Consider the following 23,133-nt stretch of genomic DNA (forward strand, 5'->3'; position numbering starts at 1 on the left):
TCAGCACAACAGTTTTTAGCTGTGCTAACATAATTGCAAAAAGGTTTTCTAATGATCAATTAGCCTTTTAAAATGATAAACTTGGATTAGCAAACAAAATGTGCCATTGGAACACACTAATGGTTGCTGAAAATGGGCCTCTGTACGCCTATGTAGATATTCCATTAAAAATCAGCCGTTTCAAGCTACAATAGCCATTTACAACATGAATAATGTCTACATAGTATTTCTGATCAATTTGATGTTATTTTAATGGAGAAACAAATTGCTTTTCTTTAGAAAACAAGGACATTACTAATTGACCCCAAACTTTTGAAGTTTGTAGTGTAGATCCTACTGTGGCACTGATATAGATCCTACTGTGGCACTGATATACAGTGGGGAAAAAAAGTATTTAGTCAGCCACCAATTGTGCAAGTTCTCCCACTTAAAAAGATGAGAGAGGCCTGTAATTTTCATCATAGGTACACATCAACTATGACAGACAAAATGAGGGAAAGAAATCCAGAAAATCACATTGTAGGATTTTTAATGAATTTATTTGCAAATGATGGTGGAAAATAAGTATTTGGTCAATAACAAAAGTTTCTCAATACTTTGTTATATACCCTTTGTTGGCAATGACACAGGTCAAACGTTTTCTGTAAGTCTTCACAAGGTTTTCACACACTGTTGCTGGTATTTTGGCCCATTCCTCCATGCAGATCTCCTCTAGAGCAGTGATGTTTTGGGGCTGTCACTGGGCAACACGGACTTTCAACTCCCTCCAAAGATTTTCTATGTGGTTGAGATCTGGAGACTGGCTAGGCCACTCCAGGACATTGAAATGCTTCTTACGAAGCCACTCCTTCGTTGCCCGGGCGGTGTGTTTGGGATCATTGTCATGCTGAACGACCCAGCCACGTTTCATCTTCAATGCCCTTGCTGATGGAAGGAGGTTTTCACTCAAAATCTCACGATACATGGCCCATTCATTCTTTCCTTTACACGGATCATTCGTCCTGGTCCCTTTGCAGAAAATCAGCCCCAAAGCATGATGTTTCCACCCCCATGCTTCACAGTAGGTATGGTGTTCTTTGGATGCAACTCAGCATTCTTTGTCCTCCAAACACGACGAGTTGAGTTTTTACCAAAAAGTTATATTTTGGTTTCATCTGACATTCTCTCAATCCTCTTCTGGATCATCCAAATGCACTCTAGCAAATTTCAGACGGGCCTGGACATGCACTGGGTTAAGCAGGGGGACACGTCTTGCACTGCAGGATTTGAGTCCCTGGCGGCGTAGTGTGTTACTGATGGTAGGCTTTGTTACTTTGGTCCCAGCGCTCTGCAGGTCATTCACTAGGTCCCCCCGTGTGGTTCTGGGATTTTTGCTCACCGTTCTTGTGATCATTTTGACCCCACCGGGTGAGATCTTGCGTGGAGCCCCAGATCGAGGGAGATTATCAGTGGTCTTGTATGTCTTCCATTTCCTAATAATTGCTCCCACAGTTGATTTCATCAAACCAAGCTGCTTACCTATTGCAGATTCAGTCTTCCCAGCCTGGTGCAGGTCTACAATTTTGTTTCTGGTGTCCTTTGACAGCTCTTTGGTCTTGGCCATATCGGAGTTTGGAGTGTGACTGTTTGAGGTTGTGGACAGGTGTCTTTTATACTGATAACAAGTTCAAACAGGTGCCATTAATACAGGTAATGAGTGGAGGACAGAGGAGCCTCTTAAAGAAGAAGTTACAGGTCTGTGAGAGCCAGAAATCTTGCTTGTTTGTAGATGACCAAATACTTATTTTCCACCATAATTTGCAAATAAATTCATTAAAAATCCTACAATGTGATTTGCTGGATTTTTTTTCTCAATTTGTCTGTCATAGTTGACGTGTACCTATGATGAAAATTACAGGCCTCTCATCTTTTTAAGTGGGAGAACTTGCACAATTGGTGGCTGACTAAATACTTTTTTTCCCCACTGTAGGTCATACTGTGGCGCTGATATATATCCTACTGTGGCACTGATATAGATCCTACAGTGGCGTACACACAGTGGCTTGTGAAAGTATTCACCCCCCTTGGCATTTTTCCTATTTTGTTGCCTCACAACCTGGAATGAAAATGGATTTTGGTGGGGTTGTATCATTTGATTTACACAACATGCCTACCCCTTTGAAGATCCAAAATATTTTTTCTTGTGAAACAAACAAGAAATAAGACAAAAAAACAGAAAACCTGAGTGTTCCTGCTGGAAGGTGAACCCCCGTCCCAGTCTCAAATATCTGGAAGACTGAAACAGGTTTCCCTCAAGAATTTCCCTGCATTTAGCGCCATCCATCATTCCTTCAATCCTGACCAGTTTCCCAGAACCTGCCGATGAAAAACATCCCCACAGCTTGATGCTGCCACCACAATGCTTCACTGTGGGTTAGTGAAGGTGTTGGGTTTGCGCCAGACATAGCGTTTTCCTTGATGGTTAAAAAGCTCAACTGACCAGAGTACCTTCTTCCATATGTTTGGGGAGTCTCCCACATGCAAACATGTTTGCTTATTTTTTTCTTGAAGCAATGGCTTTTTTCTGGCCACTTTTCTGTAAAGCCCAGCTCTGTGGAGTGTACGGCTTAAAGTGGTCCTATGGACAGATACTCCAATCTCCGCTGTTGAGCTTTGCAGCTCATTCAGGGTTATCTTTGGTCTCTTTGTTGCCTCTCTGGTTAATGCCCTCCTTGCCTGGTCCGTGGATTTTGTTGAGCGGCCCTCTGTTGGCAGGTTTATTGTGGAGCCATATTCTTTCCATTTTTTAATAATGGATTTAATGGTGCTCCGTGGGATGTTCAAAGTTTCTGATATTTTTTCATAAACCAACCCTGATCTGTACTTCGCCACAACTTTGTCCTTGACCTGTTTGGAGAGTTCCTTGGTCTTCATGGTGCCGCTTGCTTGGTGGTGCACCTTGTTTAGTGGTGTTGCAGACTCTGGAGCCTTTCAGAACAGGTGTATATATACTGAGATCATGTGACAGATCATGTGACACTTAGATTGCACACAGGTGGACTTGATTTAACTAATTATGTGACTTCTGAAGGTAATTGGTTGCACCAGATCTTATTTAGGGGCTTCATAGCAAAGGGGGTGAATACATATTTTAATATAAAATTTAAAATGCACGCACCACTTTTCCGTTATTTATTGTTTTGAATTTTATGAATTTTTTGAATTTTTTCATTTCACTTGAAAATGAAATCCAAATAAAAATCCATTTAAATTACAGGTTGTAATGCAACAAAATAGGAAAAACGCCAAAGGGGATGAATACTTTTGCAAGGCACTGTATTCCTCCTTGTGACACACATTTAGCTAAAAAGTGTAAACACTCTCCTAAGTAACTGCAGCTATCAGATAACACTGGTGACAACCAATTCCAATTGTCGCCTGCCACCACCACACAAAATTATTAGCTTTTATCTGTGCCTATAATACATGTCATCACGTGTCTGACACTGACAGTAACTGGAGACAAGCCCAGGGGTGTGGACTGGAGGGCCAAACCCAAATCCCTGATTACCCAGATTAGTGTAAAAGATCCTGGTACCATGGCATGCAGACTGTTATTGTGTACTACATTATCTTACTGTGTGGATATGAAAGATTAACCAGGAGACTGTAACCTATATGCCCCAGGGTAGTTACCTCAGAGTGGGATTAGGTTCTGTATTGCTGTGTCCCACATGGCACCCTATTCCCTATGTAGTGCATTACTTTGACCAGAGCCTGATGGGCTCTGGTCAAAAGTAGTGCACTATGTGTGATGAGGTGTGAATGAAGGAGTCAGGCGCAGGAGGTAAAACACCGAAGTCCAGAGTTTATTCCGTTTACATAAATAAAACGCACCAAGCGTCAAACAAAACTATCACAAGGGGAAATGTCCACCTTGGCAATAACAAATGGAAGAGTAGCTCAACCGAGCTTCTCACTCTCACAATGAAACAATCACTCAGAGAGACAAGGGGAACAGACGGAACACATATACACATACTAATTAGGGGAATGAGCACCAGGTGTGTGTGATTGACAAGACATGACAAGTGGAGTGATGAGAATGGGATCGGCAGTAGATAGTAAGCCGGTGACGACGAACGCCGAAACCTGCCACAAACAAGGATGGAAGGCAGCCCCGGCGGAAGTCGTGACAGAACCCCCCCCCTTGACGTGTGGCTCCAGCAGTGCGCCAACCCCGCCTCGGGGACGGCCAGGAGGACGCGGAGTAGGGCGAGTAGGATGGCGACGGTGGAAATCCCTCAACAGGGAGGGATCGAGGATGTCCCTCCTTGGGACCCAGCACCGTTCCTTCGGACCATACCCCTCCCATTCCACGAGATACTGAAGGCACCCCACCCGACGCCTCGAATCCAGTATGGAACGGACCGAGTATGCCGGGGCCCCCTCGATGTCCAGAGGAGGTGGAGGAACGTCCCGCACCTCAGACTCCTGGAGTGGACCAGCTACCACCATCCTGAGTAGAGACACATGAAAAGAGGGGTTAATACGGTAATCAGGGGGGAGTAACAACCGATATGTAACCTCGTTTATACTTCTCAGACCTTAAACGGCCCCACAAACCGCAGGCTCAGCTTCCGACAGGGCAGGCGGAGGGGTAGATTCCAGGTCGAGAGCCAGACCCGATCACCCGGTACGAAAACCGGGGCCTCCCTGCGGTGGGGGTCAGCGTTCCCCTTCTGACGACGCAGAGCGCGCTGGAGGTGAATGTGGGCAGCGTCCCAAGTCTCCTCAGCTCGCCAAAACCAGTAATCCACCGCAGGAGCTTCGGTCTGGCTCTGGTGCCACAGTGCAAGGACCGGTTGGTAACCCAAAACACATTGGAAGAGTGTTAGGTTAGTGGAGGAGTGGCGGAGAGAGTTCTGAGCGTATTCTGCCCATGGCAGGAACACCGACCACTCCCCCAGCCGGTCCTGACAGTAGGTCCGCAGGAACCTACCCACATCTTGATTCACCCTTTCCACCTGCCCATTACTCTCGGGGTGAGATTCAGAGGTCAGGCTGACCGAGACCCCCAGCGCCTTCCAGACTCTAGACGTGAACTGGGGACCTCGGTCGGACACTATAGCCTCTGGTACCAAGTAGTGCCGGAAGACGTGAGTAAACAGTGCCTCCTTAGTTTGTAGGGCCGTGGGGAGACCGGGCAGAGGAAGGAGGCGGCAGGACTTCGAAAAGCGATCCACAATGACCAGGATAGTGGTGTTACCTTGGGAGAGGGGAAGGTCAGTAAGAAAATCAATACTAAGGTGAGACCATGGTCGTTGTGGAACTGATAAAGGCTGTAGCTTACCCGCTGGGAGGTGCCTAGGTGCCTTACTCTGGGCGCACACTGAGCAGGAGGAAACATACACCCTCACATCCTTAGCCAAGGTAGGCCACCAGTACTTCTCGGTCAGGCAGCGCATTGTATGACCGATACCTGGATGACCAGAGAAGTGGACGTGTGTGCCCAGTAGATCAGACGATCACGGATAAGCGCAGGCACGTACTGCAGCCCAGCTGGACACTGCGGTGGAGATGGATCTGTGCATAATGCCTGCGCTATATCCGCGTCCATCGCCCATACTACCGGCGCCACAATGCATGAGGTCGGGAGTATGAGGGTGTTGTCTCTGGGCCTGTCCTCTGTCTCATACAGCTGAGACAGTGCATCTGCCTTCACGTTCTTCGTTCCCGGAATGTACGAGAGTGTGAAATCAAACCGGGTGAAGAAGAGGGCCCACCTGGCCTGGCGAGGATTCAGCCTCCTCGCTGCCCGAATGTACACCAGGTTACAGTGGTCTGTCCAGACGAGTAAAGGGTGTTTCGCCCCTTCGAGCCATAGCCTCCACACCGTTAAAGCTCGGACAACATTCAGCAGCTCCCGATCACCAACGCTTTAGTTCTACTCCGCCGAGCTGAGCTTTTTCGAAAAGAAGGCACAGGGGCAGAGCTTGGGTGAGGTGCCCGAGCGTTGGGATAAGACAGAGCCTATCCCTACCTCGGAGGCATCCACCTCCACTACGAACGGTAGTGATGGATCGGGGTGAGCCAGTACCGGGGCGGAGGTGAACAGACCCCGCAATCTACTGAAGGCCAAATCAGCCTCAGCAGACCAGCGGAGCCGGGACGGCCCGCCCTTCAACAAGGAGGTAATGGGAGCTTCGACCTTGTCAAAGCCCAGAATAAACCTCCGATAGTAGTTGGCAAAGCCAAGGAAGCGCTGCACCTCCTTCACCGTGGTTGGAGTTGGCCAATTACGCACGGCTGAAATGCGATCTCCCTCCATCTCCACACCTGTGGTAGTAATGCGGTATCCGAGGAAGGAGATTGACTGCTGGAAAAACTCACACTTCTCTGCCTTGGCATAAAGATAATTTTCCAGCAGTCGGACCAGTACCTTGTGAACCAGGGACACATGCCGGCATGCGTAGAGGAATACACCAGGATGTCATCGATGTAGACCACCACACTGCGACCAAGCTTGTCCCGAAACACCTTGTTTACAAAGGACTGGAAAATGGATGGAGCATTCATCAAACCGTAGGGCATCACCAGGTAATCATAATGCCCCGATGTTGTGTTGAATGCTGTTTTCCACTCATCCCTTTCCCGAATACGCACCAGGTTGTAGGCACTCCTGAGGTCTAATTTGGTGAAAAAACGGGCCCCATGCATTGACTCAATCACTGAAGGAATGAGGGGAAGAGGCTAACTAAATCGTAGCGTCACCTTATTCAGTGGTCGATAATCAATGCACGGGCGTAAACCGCCATCTTTCTTCTTCACAAAGAAGAAACTCGAGGAAGCAGGTGAAGTGGAGGGACGTATATACCCCTGGCGCGGGGACTCGGTGACGTATGTTTCCATAGCCTCCGTCTCAGCCTGCGAGAGGGGATACACATGACTCCTGGGAGGTACAGCATCTACCCGAAGGTTTATCGTGCAATCCCCCTCCCGATGAGGTGGTAATTTAGTCGCTTGCATCTTGGAAAATGCGAGCGCCAGATCATGGTATTTGGGGGGAATGCGCACGGTGGGGTTACCGTCTGGACTTTCCACCGTGGTCGCACCAACGGAAACACCTAGACACCTACCCGGACACTCACGCGACCAGCCCGTAAGAACCCTCTGCGGCCATGAAAAATTGGGGTTGTGAAGGGCTAACCACGGAATACCTAAGACTACAGGGTAAGCAGGAGACTCAATAATCAAAAAAGTGACCTGCTCAACATGCGTCTCCTGTGTAATCATGGTGACTGGTACAGTAACCTCCTTAACCAACCCGGACCCTAATGGTCGACTATCAAGTGCTCTGATGGGGATTGGAATTGATAGGGGAACCAATGAAATGCCTTGACGGCGTGCAAATGCCCTGTCTATAAAGTTCCCAGCTGCGCCTGAAACGACTAGCGCCTTACATTGGGAAACTACCAGGTGAACAGGAAAAGAGATAGATAAGGTACAGTGCGCCGCAAAGGGCTCTGAACAAGTTTGGGTGTTCATTACCTGGGGTGATGCGTGAGTACCCTGCCTACCACCTCCAGACCCAAAGGAACGTTGACTGCGACATGAGGTGGCACTGTCGCTGTCCTCCTGCGCTCTCTCGACCTTTGGCTCCCCCCAGCTCCATCTGCTCGGGGTCAGAGTCGTCCAGAGTGGGAACGGGCAGACCCCTACCAGGATGTCCTCTGGCTGCTAGCAGATTGTCCAGCCAGATGGCCATGTCCACCATTTGGGAGAACGATAGCATAGCATCACGGCAGGCTAGCTCCTGTCGGACGTCCTCCCTTAGGTGGCACCGGAAATGGTTGATCAGGGCCCGCTCGTTCCACCCGGACCCCGCTGCCAGCGTCCGGAACTCCAGTGCGTAGTCCTGTGCGGTCCTCGTCCCCTGCCTCAGATGGACCAGTCGTTCGCCCGCTTCTCGACCCTCAGGCGGGTGATGGAAAACGGCCCGAAAGAGGCGAGCAATCTCCCTGTAGTTCCACACCGCGTTGGCCCACTACAGGGCTCTCCCACAAAGGCAGGAAATGAGGACGGATAACTTCTCCCGCTCCAGTGGCACCGGCCTGATGCTGAAGAAATACAAATCTAGTTGGAGCAGAAATCCCTTACATCGCGCTGCCGTCCCATCAAACGCCGGTGGCCGGGATATCTGGATCCCTCCAGGAGCTGGGGTGTAGGTGGCTGGATCCGGTTGACCAGCTGGTCTCGATAGATCGGGTCCTCTCTTCTCCAGGCGTTGTACTACCTGAAGAACCCGATCCATCGCTTCCCCCAAGCTGGCCAGCATCGAGGAATGCTCCTGGACCCTTGCCACAACTCCAGGCATGCGGTCTTCTCCTGCTGAGTCCATTCAGCGGGTGAGTGATTCTGTGATGAGGTGTGAATGAAGGAGTCAGGCGTAGGAGGTAAAACACCGAAGTCCAGAGTATATGAAACAATCACTCACAAAGACAAGGGGAACAGAGGGAACACTTATACACATACTAATTAGGGGAATGAGCACCAGGTGTGTGTGTGATTGACAAGACAAGACATGACAAGTGGAGTGATGAGAATGGGATCGGCAGTAGCTAGTAAGCCGGTGACGACGAATGCCGAAACCTGCCCGAACAAGGAGGGGAGGCAGCCTCGGTGGAAGTCGTGACACTATGAAGTGAACAGGGTGCCATTTGGGACACACTCTTTGTGATGCTGCTGGGAGGGAGACTGACTGAACTCACCTGCTTCAAACACTAAGCTCATATTTCTCCCCTATGTACCTGCTTGAAGGCTACTGGTCTGGCCACAAAACAAAATGTATGGGCTAGAGTACCGGTCTTTGAGTACAGCATTTTGGACTTGGAAATGAAATCAACATTATTTGGTTTCAAGCACAGTTTGTTCAAAAAGCAAAGGGCTTTCTTGTCCTTCTCCACCCACAGTATTGTGAACAATTGAAAACAATTCACAGGTTACTGAATAGGCTAATCAATAAAGTAATGCCAATGCGGCAGGTAACTTAGTGGTTAAGAGCGTTGTGCCAGTAACCGAAAGGTCGCTGGTTCTAATCCCCGAGCCGACTAGGTGAAAAATCTGTCGATGTGCCCTTGAGCAAGGCACTTAACCCTAATTGCTCCTGTAAGTCGCTCTGGATAAGAGCGTCTGCTAAAATGACAAAAAAAAAAATAATTTAACACAATGTGCAGAAGAGAGTGTTCACAAACCAGCTGACTCGCAGAGGGGGATGAGTGGTAACCACCCAGCAAACATGTCCACATTTGCACGATATGGCCCCAATGCAGGCTAAAATATTGGTCCCATGTATAGGCTGCCCACGTTGAATCTTCACTCATTGGCTCCACATTGGCCCGAAGGCAGTTGGCACCAAGTGCAGCCTTCACTTCAACTGAGTTAAACCCACCCTTTTGGATCAGCTGCCTGTGACATTGTATCAGAAAGACAAAAACGTTTTTGCTATCATATATATATTTTTTCCAGAGAAACACAAAAAAAATGTAATATGTCACATGCGCTTACCTAAGTGTTTTTACAGACTTCATCATTAGAAGTGTACAAGATAAAATGTTTGTTAACATCACACAACCGAACAATTAAACTGGAACGACACTCTCATTAACGGTTGCAAAAAAATTACTTGTGAACTTAGAACTAATGTAAAAGGTTTAATATGAAAAAAGTATGATTCGGAAATGATTGGCTTTATTTTCCAAACCCTCATTGATTTGAATGGTGTCAGCTATTTTTATCTTGCATTATTTCTTACCTTAACAACATGAATTGGGGTATTTGAAAACCCGACCCCATATATTATAATGAGCCCCCACCTCTACATTATGAAGTAGCTGGGCTTGGTGTGGGCTAGCCTGTGTTGGGCTGGTGTGCGCTTGTTGTGGTCTAGCCCATTTTGGGCTGGTGTGGGCTTGTTGTGGGCTAGCCCATGTTGGGCTGGTGTGGGCTTGTTGAGGGCTATCCCATGTTGGGATGGTGTGAGCTTGTTGTGGGCTATCACATGTTGGGCTGGTGTGGGCTTATTGTGGGCTAGCCCATGTTGGTCTGGTGTGGGCTTGTTGTGGGCTAGCCCATGTTGGGCTGGTGTGGGCAGGCCCGTGTTCGGCTGATGTGGGCCTGGTGTGGGCTAGCCCATGTTGGGCTGGTGTAGGCTTGGTGTGGGCTAGCCCATGTTGGGCTGGTGTGGGCTTGTTGTGGGCTAGCCCATGTTCGGCTGATGTGGGCCTGGTGTGGGCTAGCCCATGTTGGGCTGGTGTAGGCTTGGTGTGGGCTAGCCCATGTTGGGCTGGTGTGGGCTTGTTTTGGGCTAGCCCATGTTGGGCTGGTGTGGGCTTGTTGTGAGCTATCCCATGTTGGGCTGGTGTGGGCTTGTTGTGGGCTAGCCCGTGATAGATTTTGTGTGGGCTAGCCCCTGCCCACCTTGCCCACCAAATACCTATATGGGGCCAATGGGGTCATGTTTGCTGGGCAGTGCCATGGCTTCAGGACAGGACAGGACAAGTCACTACTTGCTTGCTCTGCCTCCATGTGCCAAAAGAGCTCTGTGTGCAGTATGAGGCTGGCTGACCGGTCAGGAGAGAAGCCAGGGGGAGTAGGTTGCCGTGTCACTCCTGAAATACAAAGAACCAGTAAATACACGTAAGGATGGTTGATAATACAATTTGGAGTTGAAGAAAATACAGCAGCCTACCAATTCTGGTGTGATACCCCAGAATGAGGAGATCCTACCAGAAATGCCAACGTGACAGCAATGAATGGGAGCAAATTTACTCTGCTATTTTCCATCTGTCAACCATTTTACAGATTTATCTATTTCACATTTTCAGGCTGTTCTAATGCAGACATTTATCCATATGTCTCACAGATGTCCACTATAAAGTAATGTTTCCCTAAAGAATTCCTTCAGGGCGTGAAGGATTTTAGATCAGCAGGTGTTTGATGTTCTCCTATTCTGATTTGACTGAGAGGTATCCTGGGAGGGTGGTGGTGGAGAAGCCCAGTTGTGTATAGTGTGAGTTATTATACATATTATAAATAGTATGGGAGGCCCATACTCCCTCTCCTGCCAAGATTTACAACCACCAGATGTGTCTCCCACACCTAGGCCTAACCAGCAGGAGCGAATGTCCAAAATCACACCATGGAGATATTATCTCTGTCAAACACACACACACACACACACACAGAAGGTCCATTTCCTCTGGATGTAGGCCTAGATCCAACAGAACCACAGATTATTTAGCTGAAGGTCTTATCGCCCAGACAGACTGCACATATTTCAGCCACGTTTACCATCCAGATGTTCAACATTCACATTTCATTGGTCATAACCAGACAGGAAACCTGGTTCTAAAAAACCATAAATGTCATGGGCCTCTCACTCCACCGGGTTACCACCTTAATTTTCTTCCACTCTGCTCACCACTCTCTCTACTCAGCCTAACTAGCTCCACCTGTCCCTGCTCTGCTCTGCTCTAATTACTCTGCCAGCTGCGCTGCATTACCCACTACCTCTCCCAGTATTTAAGGCCCTGTCTTTCAGCTCTCCGGTGTCAGATCGTCTGCAAAGCTCACACCCGGAACCTGTTTGCTCGCGCTTCTGGCTCACCCTGGTTTTGTGACCCCGGACCTGCCTGTTTTTTGGATACTCTTCTGCCTCAGGAGATCCAGACCTGCTTCTGCCATTACGACTCCTGACTACTCTTCAATCCCGGTAACTCTGACCAGCCTTCTGCCTTGCTACTACGTATTTTGGATTTCCCTTGAACTGTACTGCTGCCTGGTTTCATTCCGCCCTGTTGTGTCTGTGTCTCCCCCCCCCAGGACTTCTGGACCACCCACCACCGGCTTCATAGGACGCATCGCTGCCACTGGGGGGGGCACAGACCCAGCGCATTGGACGGGATCCCTGTTACCCCTGGAGCCTTCATTCACTCCCTACTTCCCTTTGCCCTTAAGTTTAATAAACTTTCTGGTGTGACGCAATTGTGGTCCTCTGGTCGTCTGTCTGAACCGTGACAGTACGATCTGACCATTATGGACTCAGCGCACACTTTCCCCGACATGGAAACCGATGAGCATGAGCAGCAGTTCCAGCAGCAGCAACAACAACTCGCCATGATCATTCAACTCCTCACCAACCTTACCCCAGCCAGTCTGCCCACCAGCCCAGCCCCCGAGTTACCTGCCCCGGTCATTGCAGCCGCTGCTCCGGAACCCAAGATTGGAAACCCCGAGCGGTTCAACGGCGATTCAACCCAGGTCCGGCCATTCCTGACTAGCTGCCGACTTCAGTTCTCCTTGCAGCCAAGGACCTTCGCCACGGAGGGGGCTAAAGTTGGGTATGCCATCACTCACCTGACGGGCCGAGCTCGACTCTGGGGAACAGCAGAGTTCGAACGTCAAACCCCCGCATGTGCAACCTTCGACCTGTTTGCTGAGGAGATGCTGAAGGTGTTTGACCTGGATTCACCCACCGCAGAGGCGTCTCGTGAACTGTTCAGTATTCGACAAGGCAGACGTACAGTCGCAGACCATTCCATCGACTTCCGAACCCTGGCTAGACGAAGTTCTTGGAACACACCATCGTTGGTGGACGCGTTCTTCCATAGTTTGGCTGACTATATCAAGGACGAGTTGGTCTCCCATGAACTGCCTTCCACTCTTGATGAAGCCATCGCACTGACTGTCAGGATCGACAGAAGGATACAGACCCGTCGTCGTGAGAGGGGGCGCCAAGGTCCACCTACTACCGGCATTCGGAGAGATCCGACTGGGCTCCTGTCATCTACTGCCACTCACCCAGGTCAGCTTGATCAGTCTGAGCCTATGGAGATTGGGCGAGCCTCCCTCACTCCTGCAGAGCGCCAGCGCCGCTTCACCTCAAACCTCTGCCTCTATTGTGGAGGTGATGGACATCGTGTGGTAACCTGCCCTTTAAAGGGCCGAAGCTCACCGGGCATAGGGGGAGTCCGGTTGAGTTCAATGACCATCCAGTCCTCCGACCGCAAACCCCTGCTGCAAGTTCACCTCCGCCTCTCTGACTCAACTCACACCCTGGCTGCTCTGGTGGATTCTGGCGCCGAAGCCAACATAATGGACATCAAGCTGGCACGCCAACTGGGACTGGAGAACCTCCGTTTGACACCTCCTATTCCTGCCCGGGCACTGGACGGACACTTACTCGGATCGGTCACTCATGTCACGGCCCCGGTCTCGATGGGTCTGTCCGGAAACCATCAAGAAACTATCCAGTTTCACCTGCTCCCCTCTCCAGGCCAACCCCTCATCCTGGGTTACCCATGGCTCCGCCGGCACAACCCTCAGCTCGACTGGGTGACCGGGGTGATCAGGGAGTGGGGAGAGGACTGCCACCGAACCTGCCTGCTTGCTGCCGCACTACCCCCTCGGCCAGTACCTACTAACTCCGCTCCTGACCTCTCCAATGTCCCAGAATGCTACCATGGTCTCAGAGAGGTGTTTAACAAAGCAAGAGCCACATCTCTGCCCCCTCACCGACCGTACGACTGTGCCATCGACCTCCTCCCTGGAACAGCTCCTCCAAAGGGTCGTCTTTATTCGTTGTCTGCTCCTGAAAGAAAGTCCATGGAGGACTACATCAATGGCTCTCTGTCCGCAGGATTAATCCGTTCATCTTCATCTCCTGCTGGTGCTGGCTTCTTCTTTGTGGGGAAGAAGGACGGATCTCTTCGCCCCTGCATCGACTACAGGGGACTCAACGACATCACAGTGAAGAACCGTTACCCTCTGCCTCTGCTCACCTCTGCTTTTGAGTTGCTCCAGGGAGCCACTATTTTTACCAAGTTGGATCTCAGAAACGCTTACCACCTAGTGCGGATCCGGGAGGGAGATGAATGGAAAACCGCATTCAATACACCAACAGGCCACTACGAGTATCTGGTTATGCCTTTTGGCCTCACCAATGCTCCTGCTGTGTTCCAGGCTCTAGTGAATGATGTACTGCGGGACATGTTAAACAAGTTTGTCTTCGTTTACCTGGATGACATCTTAATCTACTCCAGAAACCTGTCTGAACACACCCGCCATGTCCAGCAAGTCCTTCATCGTCTTCTGGAGAATTCCCTCTACGCCAAGGCAGAGAAATGTGAGTTTCACGTCAAGACAGTGGCCTTCCTGGGGTACATAGTGGCAGAGGGAAGTATCCAAATGGATCCTGCCAAAGTATCAGCAGTCACTTCATGGCCAGTTCCGGAGAACAGAAAGAAGCTGCAACAGTTTCTGGGGTTTGCTAACTTCTATAGGAAGTTTATCCGGAACTACAGTACCGTTGCTGCCCCTCTCACTGCTCTAACCAGCACCAAGCAACCCTTCACCTGGACCCCAGCAGCCGACAAGGCCTTCAGTACCCTCAAGGTGAGGTTCACCTCCGCTCCCATCCTCCAGATGCCTGATGTGGACCGGCAATTCATTGTGGAGGTGGACGCCTCGGATGTGGGAGTTGGTGCTGTGATTTCTCAGTGGGCTGCGGAGGATAGGAAGCTCCATCCCTGTGCCTTTTTCTCACGTCGGTTGTCCCCCTCTGAGTGCAATTACGACATAGGGAACCGTGAGCTGCTGGCTGTGAAGCTTGCCTTGGAGGAGTGGCGTCACTGGCTGGAGGGGTCCACCATTCCATTTCTCGTTTGGACCGATCATAAGAACTTGGAGTACATCCGCACGGCCAAACGGTTGAACTCCAGGCAGTCCCGCTGGGCCCTGTTCTTCACCAGGTTTAATTTCACTCTGTCATACCGGCCTGGATCACGCAACACCAAGCCAGACGCCCTCTCCCGTCAATTCCAGAAGGATGACACCCCCTCCAAGGACCCTGTGTCGATTCTGCCAAGTCCCTGCATCGTTGCAGCTCTGACCTGGGCTGTTGAGGAACAGGTGCTGGAGGCTCTCCGTAACCAGCCAGGTCCCAGCACTTGCCCAGCTGACCGCCTTTTTGTCCCCGAAGACCTGAGGTCCCAGGTCGTTCAGTGGGGACATGACTCCCGCCTAGCTTGTCACCCTGGCTCCACCCGCACTTACAACCTGCTCGCCCAGAGGTTCTGGTGGCCCTCTCTGAGGAAGGATGTACGGGAATTCGTCCAAGCCTGCCCCATCTGCAACCAACACAAGTCGTCCTGCCAGCCCCCAGCCGGATTGCTGCAGCCCCTGCCTGTGCCCAGACGTCCCTGGTCTCACATCGCCCTTGACTTTGTCACGGGGCTGCCCCCTTCAAGTGGCATGACCGTCATTCTCACCATCGTTGACCGTTTCAGCAAGATGGCACACTTCATTCCCCTCCCCAAGCTCCCAACCGCCAAGGAGACCGCCCAGGTGGTCCTGGAACACGTCTTCCGGATCCACGGACTGCCAAAGGATGTAGTTTCTGACCGTGGTCCACAATTCTCCTCCGCTTTTTGGAAGGAGTTCTGTCACCTGCTGGGAGCCACAGTCAGTCTGACTTCCGGATTCCATCCCCAATCCAATGGGCAGTCAGAGCGGGCTAATCAGGAGCTCGAGAAGGCACTGCGATGCATGACTTCACGCAACCCCCACTCCTGGTCGCAGCAATTGACATGGGTGGAGTACGCACACAATTCTCTGACCTGCTCTGCCATCGGTATGTCCCCTTTCCAATGTGTTTATGGATACCAGCCTCCTCTATTTGCCAGCCAGGAAGAGGAGGTTACTTGCCCATCTGCACTTGCTTTTGCCCGTCGATGTCGCCGCACCTGGTCACAAGCCCGAGCCACACTCCTCAGATCCGTTGCCAGCTACACTACCGGGGCCAACCGTCGGAGAATTCCTGCTCCCACCTACCATGTTGGTCAAAGGGTGTGGTTGTCATCGAAGAACCTGCCACTCAGGGTGGAGTCGCAGAAGCTGGCACCTCGGTTCATTGGCCCATTCCCTATCATAAGAGTGATTAGCCCAACTGCTGTCCGGCTCCAACTGCCTAATTCCCTGAGGGTGCACCCCACTTTCCATGTGTCTAAGATTAAGCCCATCCATGAGAGTCCGCTGGTCCCTGCTGCGCCTGGTCCTCCTCCTCCACGGCTCGTCGATGGTGGTCTGGTTTACACCGTCCGCCGCCTGCTTCGGTCCAGACGGAGGGGTAGGGGTCTCCAGTACCTCATTGACTGGGAGGGCTATGGACCTGAGGAAAGGACCTGGGTGCCAGCTAGTCGGATTGTGGATAGGACTCTCATCACCGCTTTCCACCAACGGCATCCTGATCAACCTGCAATCCGTAGGGGCCGCCCCAGAGGGGTCCCTAACCGTCCGGCCCGCTCGGCTTCCTGTCCTGTGCCTGATCCTGTCTCGGGACCTGTCCCATCTCCCGACCACGGCCCTCCGGCTTCCTCCGAGGATGAGGACGTTCACTCGGACCGTTCGGAGGAGTTCTAGCCCTCCTCCGGCTCCCCTCCTCCCGCCCGGCGTGGTGTTGCTCTTGGGACTTCTGGGGCCGTCCCTTGGGGGGGGGGTTCTGTCATGGGCCTCTCACTCCACCGGGTTACCACCTTAATTTTCTTCCACTCTGCTCACCACTCTCTCTACTCAGCCTAACTAGCTCCACCTGTCCCTGCTCTGCTCTGCTCTAATTACTCTGCCAGCTGCGCTGCATTACCCACTACCTCTCCCAGTATTTAAGGCCCTGTCTTTCAGCTCTCCGGTGTCAGATCGTCTGCAAAGCTCACACCCGGAACCTGTTTGCTCGCGCTTCTGGCTCACCCTGGTTTTGTGACCCCGGACCTGCCTGTTTTTTGGATACTCTTCTGCCTCAGGAGATCCAGACCTGCTTCTGCCATTACGACTCCTGACTACTCTTCAATCCCGGTAACTCTGACCAGCCTTCTGCCTTGCTACTACGTATTTTGGATTTCCCTTGAACTGTACTGCTGCCTGGTTTCATTCCGCCCTGTTGTGTCTGTGTCTCCCCCCCCCAGGACTTCTGGACCACCCACCACCGGCTTCATAGGACGCATCGCTGCCACTGGGGGGGGCACAGACCCAGCGCATTGGACGGGATCCCTGTTACCCCTGGAGCCTTCATTCACTCCCTACTTCCCTTTGCCCTTAAGTTTAATAAACTTTCTGGTGTGACGCAATTGTGGTCCTCTGGTCGTCTGTCTGAACCGTGACAATAAAGTTGATATTCACATTTAGAGACCTTGAAATTCAAGCTTCAAGGCATTTAGCATTCATTCGTGAGGCTCAAAATGCTGAGCGAAACCAGTCACAACGAGCATGTAGAACCTTCTGAAAATTATTCCTTTGTTTTCATGGGTTATTAATTGATAATGTCTCCAGCAGACTGTTAAAGCTACTACAATGCTGTTGAAATGGAATAGGCTACACTGTGACTATGTCCAAGAAGAGCAGTGTGGGGGGGGTAACTCTAAACTCAGTGTCCTCTATGTCACAGCAAATCCCCAAATCAAAACCAGTAACTCTTTTGCTGCCAAGATACACAATGCATGCAGTTGTGTGGGGTCTCTCTCTGTACCCATTGATGTTGAAAGTGTCAAATCAACGTCCATCAAGCAAATGTTTTGATGGATTCTATCTATAAGGAATAGCCCTGAAAAGTATGCATAGGACTCGTATGCAGTATCCTAGCCTACCTTGAAATATTAACCCCCCAAAAAGGCTTACTCACCACCTCTCATAGCAACCCATAGCAACTGCCTCTGTGGCAACAGAAATTTGGGACAACTAACCTCCCAACTGAAGCAACCAGCCTTTCAGACGGTCCAAGATTCCATTGGCTTGCTCGAGTGCACAGTAGAAGTGGCCAGTGAGTGAACTTGTCCATCAATAATGGATCTTGGATTACCTTTCTAAATTGTTCAGCTCATTCTTAGCTGAGGACAGGTCGAGGTGAGCCTGTGTGCATTTAGGCACTGGATGTCAGGAGAAACCTTTGTTTATTCACGTGTAAGTGTCTTTTATTTCAATACAATAGCCTACTGTTTTTTACAAAAGATGCTTTGATGCCTGTGACTGTTTTCACATTGACCATATTATATTTATTTCACTCATCCTTCTTTCCAGTGGACATTTCATTTTCTCATATTATTTCCAATGACTCCATGTATCAATGACATGTCAATGATACCAAAAAGGTGTTACATTTATGCAAATGTAATAATATTTTCAATATTCTCAAACGTTTTAAATATTCTCAAACATTTGAAATATTCTAAACAAGTCAACATCGTGCGTGATGACATGTGGTCGCAGAAAGTGGCCTAACAGTGGGTTTCCATAGCAGATGACGGGGTGATGAAACATCGGAAGCCATTCATTTTCAATGGAGGTAAGTGAAGTGGGCGGCGGGACCATTGGGCAATGCACGCATGGGTGAGGGAGCATGAACAGGGCAGGACCAAAGTTGGGGAAAGCTGAACTGTATGCATATACGCGATATCACAGCACCATTGACCAATCAAAGCTTACTATAGCTTCCAGATCTTACTGGATTGGCTGTTGATACCTAGCAGTACCTAGCATGCTTGTTAGTACCCACATGAGGGAAAAGCTAGCTTTAGAATTTTCCAAATCACATCGGGGAATCTGCCGAGCAAGTATAGTATCGGCACTTCCCATTTTCATTGCCTTCAAAGATGCTCAATTAAATGAGAGTAGTCACGACATGTTTAGTAAAAAATTTGTTGACTTCAACCGACGATAGGATGACATCTATTTGGCAGATAATCAATATAAACATTACATAACTGGAAGTCATGTTAGTGGAACTGTTATAAAATATATGAGTGACAGATACCAGTCTTTCTCAGTCTTATTTGAGAGACAGATACCAGTCTTTCTCAGTCTTATTTGAGAGACAGATACCAGTCTTTCACAGTCTTATATGATAGACAGATACCACTCTTTCACAGTCTTATATGATAGACAGATACCAGTCTTTCTCAGTCATATATGAGAGACAGACACCAGTCATCCTCAGTCTTATAAAGGTTTATTGAGGACAGATGGCAAGTGATATGCAAACTCATTAATACACAGATCCAATGTTGCATGTTTTCAGACACGAGAAGCACTGAGAAGAAGAGTGACAGATAGAGCTGATGGGATCCACACTGACGGGGCGTACACCCGGCCAAAAACCAGCCACTTCCTCCCAGCCATCTCCACCATGGCGTCCTCCTACCGGAGCAACCAGCCCGCCCTGGCCATGAACCCCAGTGCCAACCAGCCCTGGAGGACTAACGACTACTACCGCACAGGAAGCGCCGCCGCCATCCCCTCCCTCTCCTCCATCCATAGGGAGAACCTAGGCTTCGACCTGGTCTGGCACCCATTGAACCGGTCGGCCATGACAACACGCTACACCCCACACGACTGGTACAAGTCCAGTCAGAGTCATCTAGGAACAGTGCTGAGCGGCTGAGGAGGGACACCATCAGGCTGATGCAGGATAAAGACCAGCTGACCAGGAGGACCCAGGAGACCACCAGTAAGTACATCGGGGAACGCCTCAACGACATCAGCTTCTGGAGGGCAGAGTTGAACCATGAGATCGACAACATGGTGAGCGAGATCATGGCCCTCACAGAGGTGAAGAGGAGGCTGGAGAGAGTCCTGCAGGAGACAGAGGGGCAGCTGCAGGTAATTGTGCGTGTGTGTTTGTGTGTTTGTGTGTGTGTGTGTGTGTGTGTGTGTGTGGTCGTTCAATATTGATGTCCTGAGGACGTCGGGAAATTCCTTCAAAACCGGCCACAAGGGGCAACAGTGAGCGCTATTACAATCTAGTAAGCTTGGGTTTTCCTTGTGTTTTGCTTGTGTTTTGCTAGAGTGTTGTGGAGGGATGTACAGTGCGTTCAGAAAGTGTTCAGACTCCTTCTCTTTTTCCTTTGTGGATACGTTACAGCTTTATTCTGAAATTGCTTAAATAATTTTTTCCCTCATCACATTACCCCATAATGACAAAGTGAAACAGGTTTTTAGAAATGTTTGTACATTTATTAACAATTAAAAACAGAAATAGCTTATTTATATAAGTGTTCAGACCCCTTGCTATGAAACTTGAAATTGAGCTCAGGTGCATCCTGTTTCCATTGATCATCCTTGAAATGTTTCTACAACTTGGTTGGAGTCCACCTGTGGTAAATTAAATTCATTGGACATGATTTGGAAAGGCACACACCTGTCTATATAAGGTCCATATTTACTCTGACAGTGCATGTCAGAGCAAAAGCCATGAGGTCGAATAATTTTTCCTTAGAGCTCCAAGACAGGATTGTGTCGTGGCACAGTTCTGGGGAAGGGTACCAAAATATTTCTGCAGCATGGAAGGTCCACAAGAACACAGTGGCCTCCATCATTCTTAAATGGAAGAAGTTTGGAACCACATGAGCCCGGACTTGAACTCGATCGAACATCTATGGAGAGACCTGAAAACAGCTGTGAAGCGACGCTCCCCATCCAACCTGACAGAGCTTGATGAGGATCTGCAGAGAAGAATGGGAGAAACTCCCTGAATACAGGTGTATTTAGGAAGTTTCTGCTGGTTTTTGGTTTTTCCTTTCAATTAAGACCTAGACATCCAGGTGAGGGGAATTCCTTACTAATTAGTGACCTTAATTAATCAATCAAGTACAAGGGAGGAGCAAAAACCTGCAGACACTCGGCCATCCGTGGAATGAGTTTGACACGTGCTGTAGGGGATCCAGATTTGAGTTGTATCAGCGTGAACATTTTGAGTAATGCCTCCAATAAGCCAATATAATTTCCCAGTGTGCCTTGCCTTTTCGAGGGAATTGAGTTACCGCCCATGACTGTGTTTGTTAGTGACAGAGACATGGCTGTTGCATTTGTTCATTTTCAGTCATGTGGCCTTCATCGAGTGAGTTCCTAGACAAATATTATCATTATAATAAATATCTTGGTGATATTTTATTACATATCTCATAAGGCCTTATTTTCAGGCCTAGCTTTACTGTAATACAGTGGCCTGAAACTCATCAGGCCTGCAAGAAGGGTTGCAAAATTCCAGTATCTTAAAAAAAAAATCCTGGTTGGAGGGTTTTCAGGAATCTTCTAACAGGGATTTCTGGAAAACGTACCAGAATTTTGCACACCTACCTGCAAGTCAGAGTTAGGGTATCCAACAGTTGGATTCTTTTTTTTACCCGCAGCCTGTATTCATAATGACTGTCAGGGTTAGGAACAGGGTGAGGAGACTATCAAAGCCATTTAAACTGGAACAACCATTTTAGTAACGGGTGCAAAAAATATATTATTTAACTGTGGCATAAGATTACTCAATCAATCACTCAATGTACATGCAAAAACACATATATTAAGAATTCCAAACAAATCAACCAACAGTAGAGCATGCTAGGTGGAAAGTTCAAATAACTTACAAAAATGGAGTTGATATGACTTGTGTCAGCACCACATAAAAATTTTAAGTAATAATGACTTTTCATTAACATTGAGAGTTCAACTTACTAGAAGTATTTGAGTTAAAATGCCTTGGGGTTTACAGTGATACAAATCGAATCACTTTCATCAACATTATTAACTCATCATCATAGTTCTTCACTTCATCAGTTACAGTCAATTCAATGCCAGAGACGTGACTCAGAGGGGTATTTATATTAGATAATAAGAGTAATTTGTCAATTAGATTGAAAGATGATGCTTCTACCACACCATAGTGCGTTTTACCAGTCGTACACACAACTGTGGAGCGACAATACTGCACTAATGTATTTCCTACATAGTGAACCACTTTGGACCAGGGCCCATAAAGTGTGATTGCAAGGACCTCCAGTGGGTGGTGAAGACGGCCCAGTACATCACTGGCACCTAGCGCCCACCCATCCATGACATCTACTCGAAACGGAAGGCAAGCAGCATCATCAAGGACCCCACACACCCCAGCCTTGAGCTGTTCACTCCCTTACCGTCGGGCAGACGGTATCGGAGCATGAGTTCTGATACCAACAGGCTCAGAGACAATTTCTATCTACAAGCGATAAGACTGCTGAATACTTGAACTGGACTGACCAACTGCTCTGATTCGCCACACCTTAGCACACATGCACTCACTCATGCACACACCCACACAGACATACACACACACACATATACATTCATGCTACATACACATCACAACTGCTGCTACCAGACTCTTATTATACTGCTCAGTTTATACACTGTCCCCCCCCCCTTCCCCAATACACGTCTAAATATTGGACTATAAATTGTGCCTTCCTGTTTTATGATAAAATTGATTATTCTATTTTCTTTTTTTGTATTCTTATCTTGAATTACAGTGGAAGTCGGAAGTTTACATACACTTAGGTTGGAGTCATTAAAACTTGTTTTTCAACCACTCGTTTTTTAACCACACAAATTTCTTTTTAACAAACTATAGTTTTGGCAAGTCGATTAGGACATCTACTTTGTGCATGACACAAGTAATTTTTTCAACAATTGTTTATGGACAGATTATTTCACTTATAATTCACTGTATCACAATTCCATTGGGTCAGAAGTTTACAGACACTAAGTTGACTGTGCCTTTAAACAGCTTGGAAAATTCCAGAAAATGATGTCATGGCTTTAGAAGCTTCTGATAAGCTAATTGACATCATTTGAGTCAAATGGAGGTGTACTTGTGGATGTATTTCAAGGCCTACCTTCAAACTTGTGCCTCTTTGCCTGACATCATAGGAAAATCAAAAGAAATCAGCCAAGACCTCAGAAAATAAATTGTAGACCTCCACAAGTCTGGTTTATCCTTGGGAGCAATTTCCAAACGCCTGAAGGTACCACATTCATCTGTACAAACAATAGTACGCAAGTATAAACACCATGGGACCACGCAGCCGTCATACCGCCCAGGAAGGAGACGTGTTCTGTCTCCTAGAGATGAACGTATTTTGGTGCGAAAAGTGTAAATCAATCCCAGAACAACAGCAAAGGACCTTGTGAAGATGCTGGAGGACACAGGTACAAAAGTATCTATATCCACAGTAAAACGTGTCCTATATCGACATAACCTGAAAGGCCGCTCAGCAAGGAAGAAGCCATTGCTCCAAAACCGCC

General features: G+C 48.7%; 1 pseudogene across 1 annotated transcript in view; it reads left to right on the plus strand.

The window, feature by feature from the left end:
• Positions 1-23,133, plus strand: part of LOC311121250 (tektin-3-like) — an 89,595-nt pseudogene that overhangs the window by 50,949 nt on the left and 15,513 nt on the right. Inside the window, exon 3 of the transcript in view lies at positions 19,138-19,683. The product of the transcript in view is annotated as a tektin-3-like (transcript). The remainder of the gene's footprint in view (positions 1-19,137; positions 19,684-23,133) is intronic.

The sequence above is a fragment of the Coregonus lavaretus genome (assembly GCF_964263955.1).
Source record: "Coregonus lavaretus genome assembly, chromosome: 1".
Taxonomy (NCBI): Eukaryota; Metazoa; Chordata; class Actinopteri; order Salmoniformes; family Salmonidae; genus Coregonus; species Coregonus lavaretus.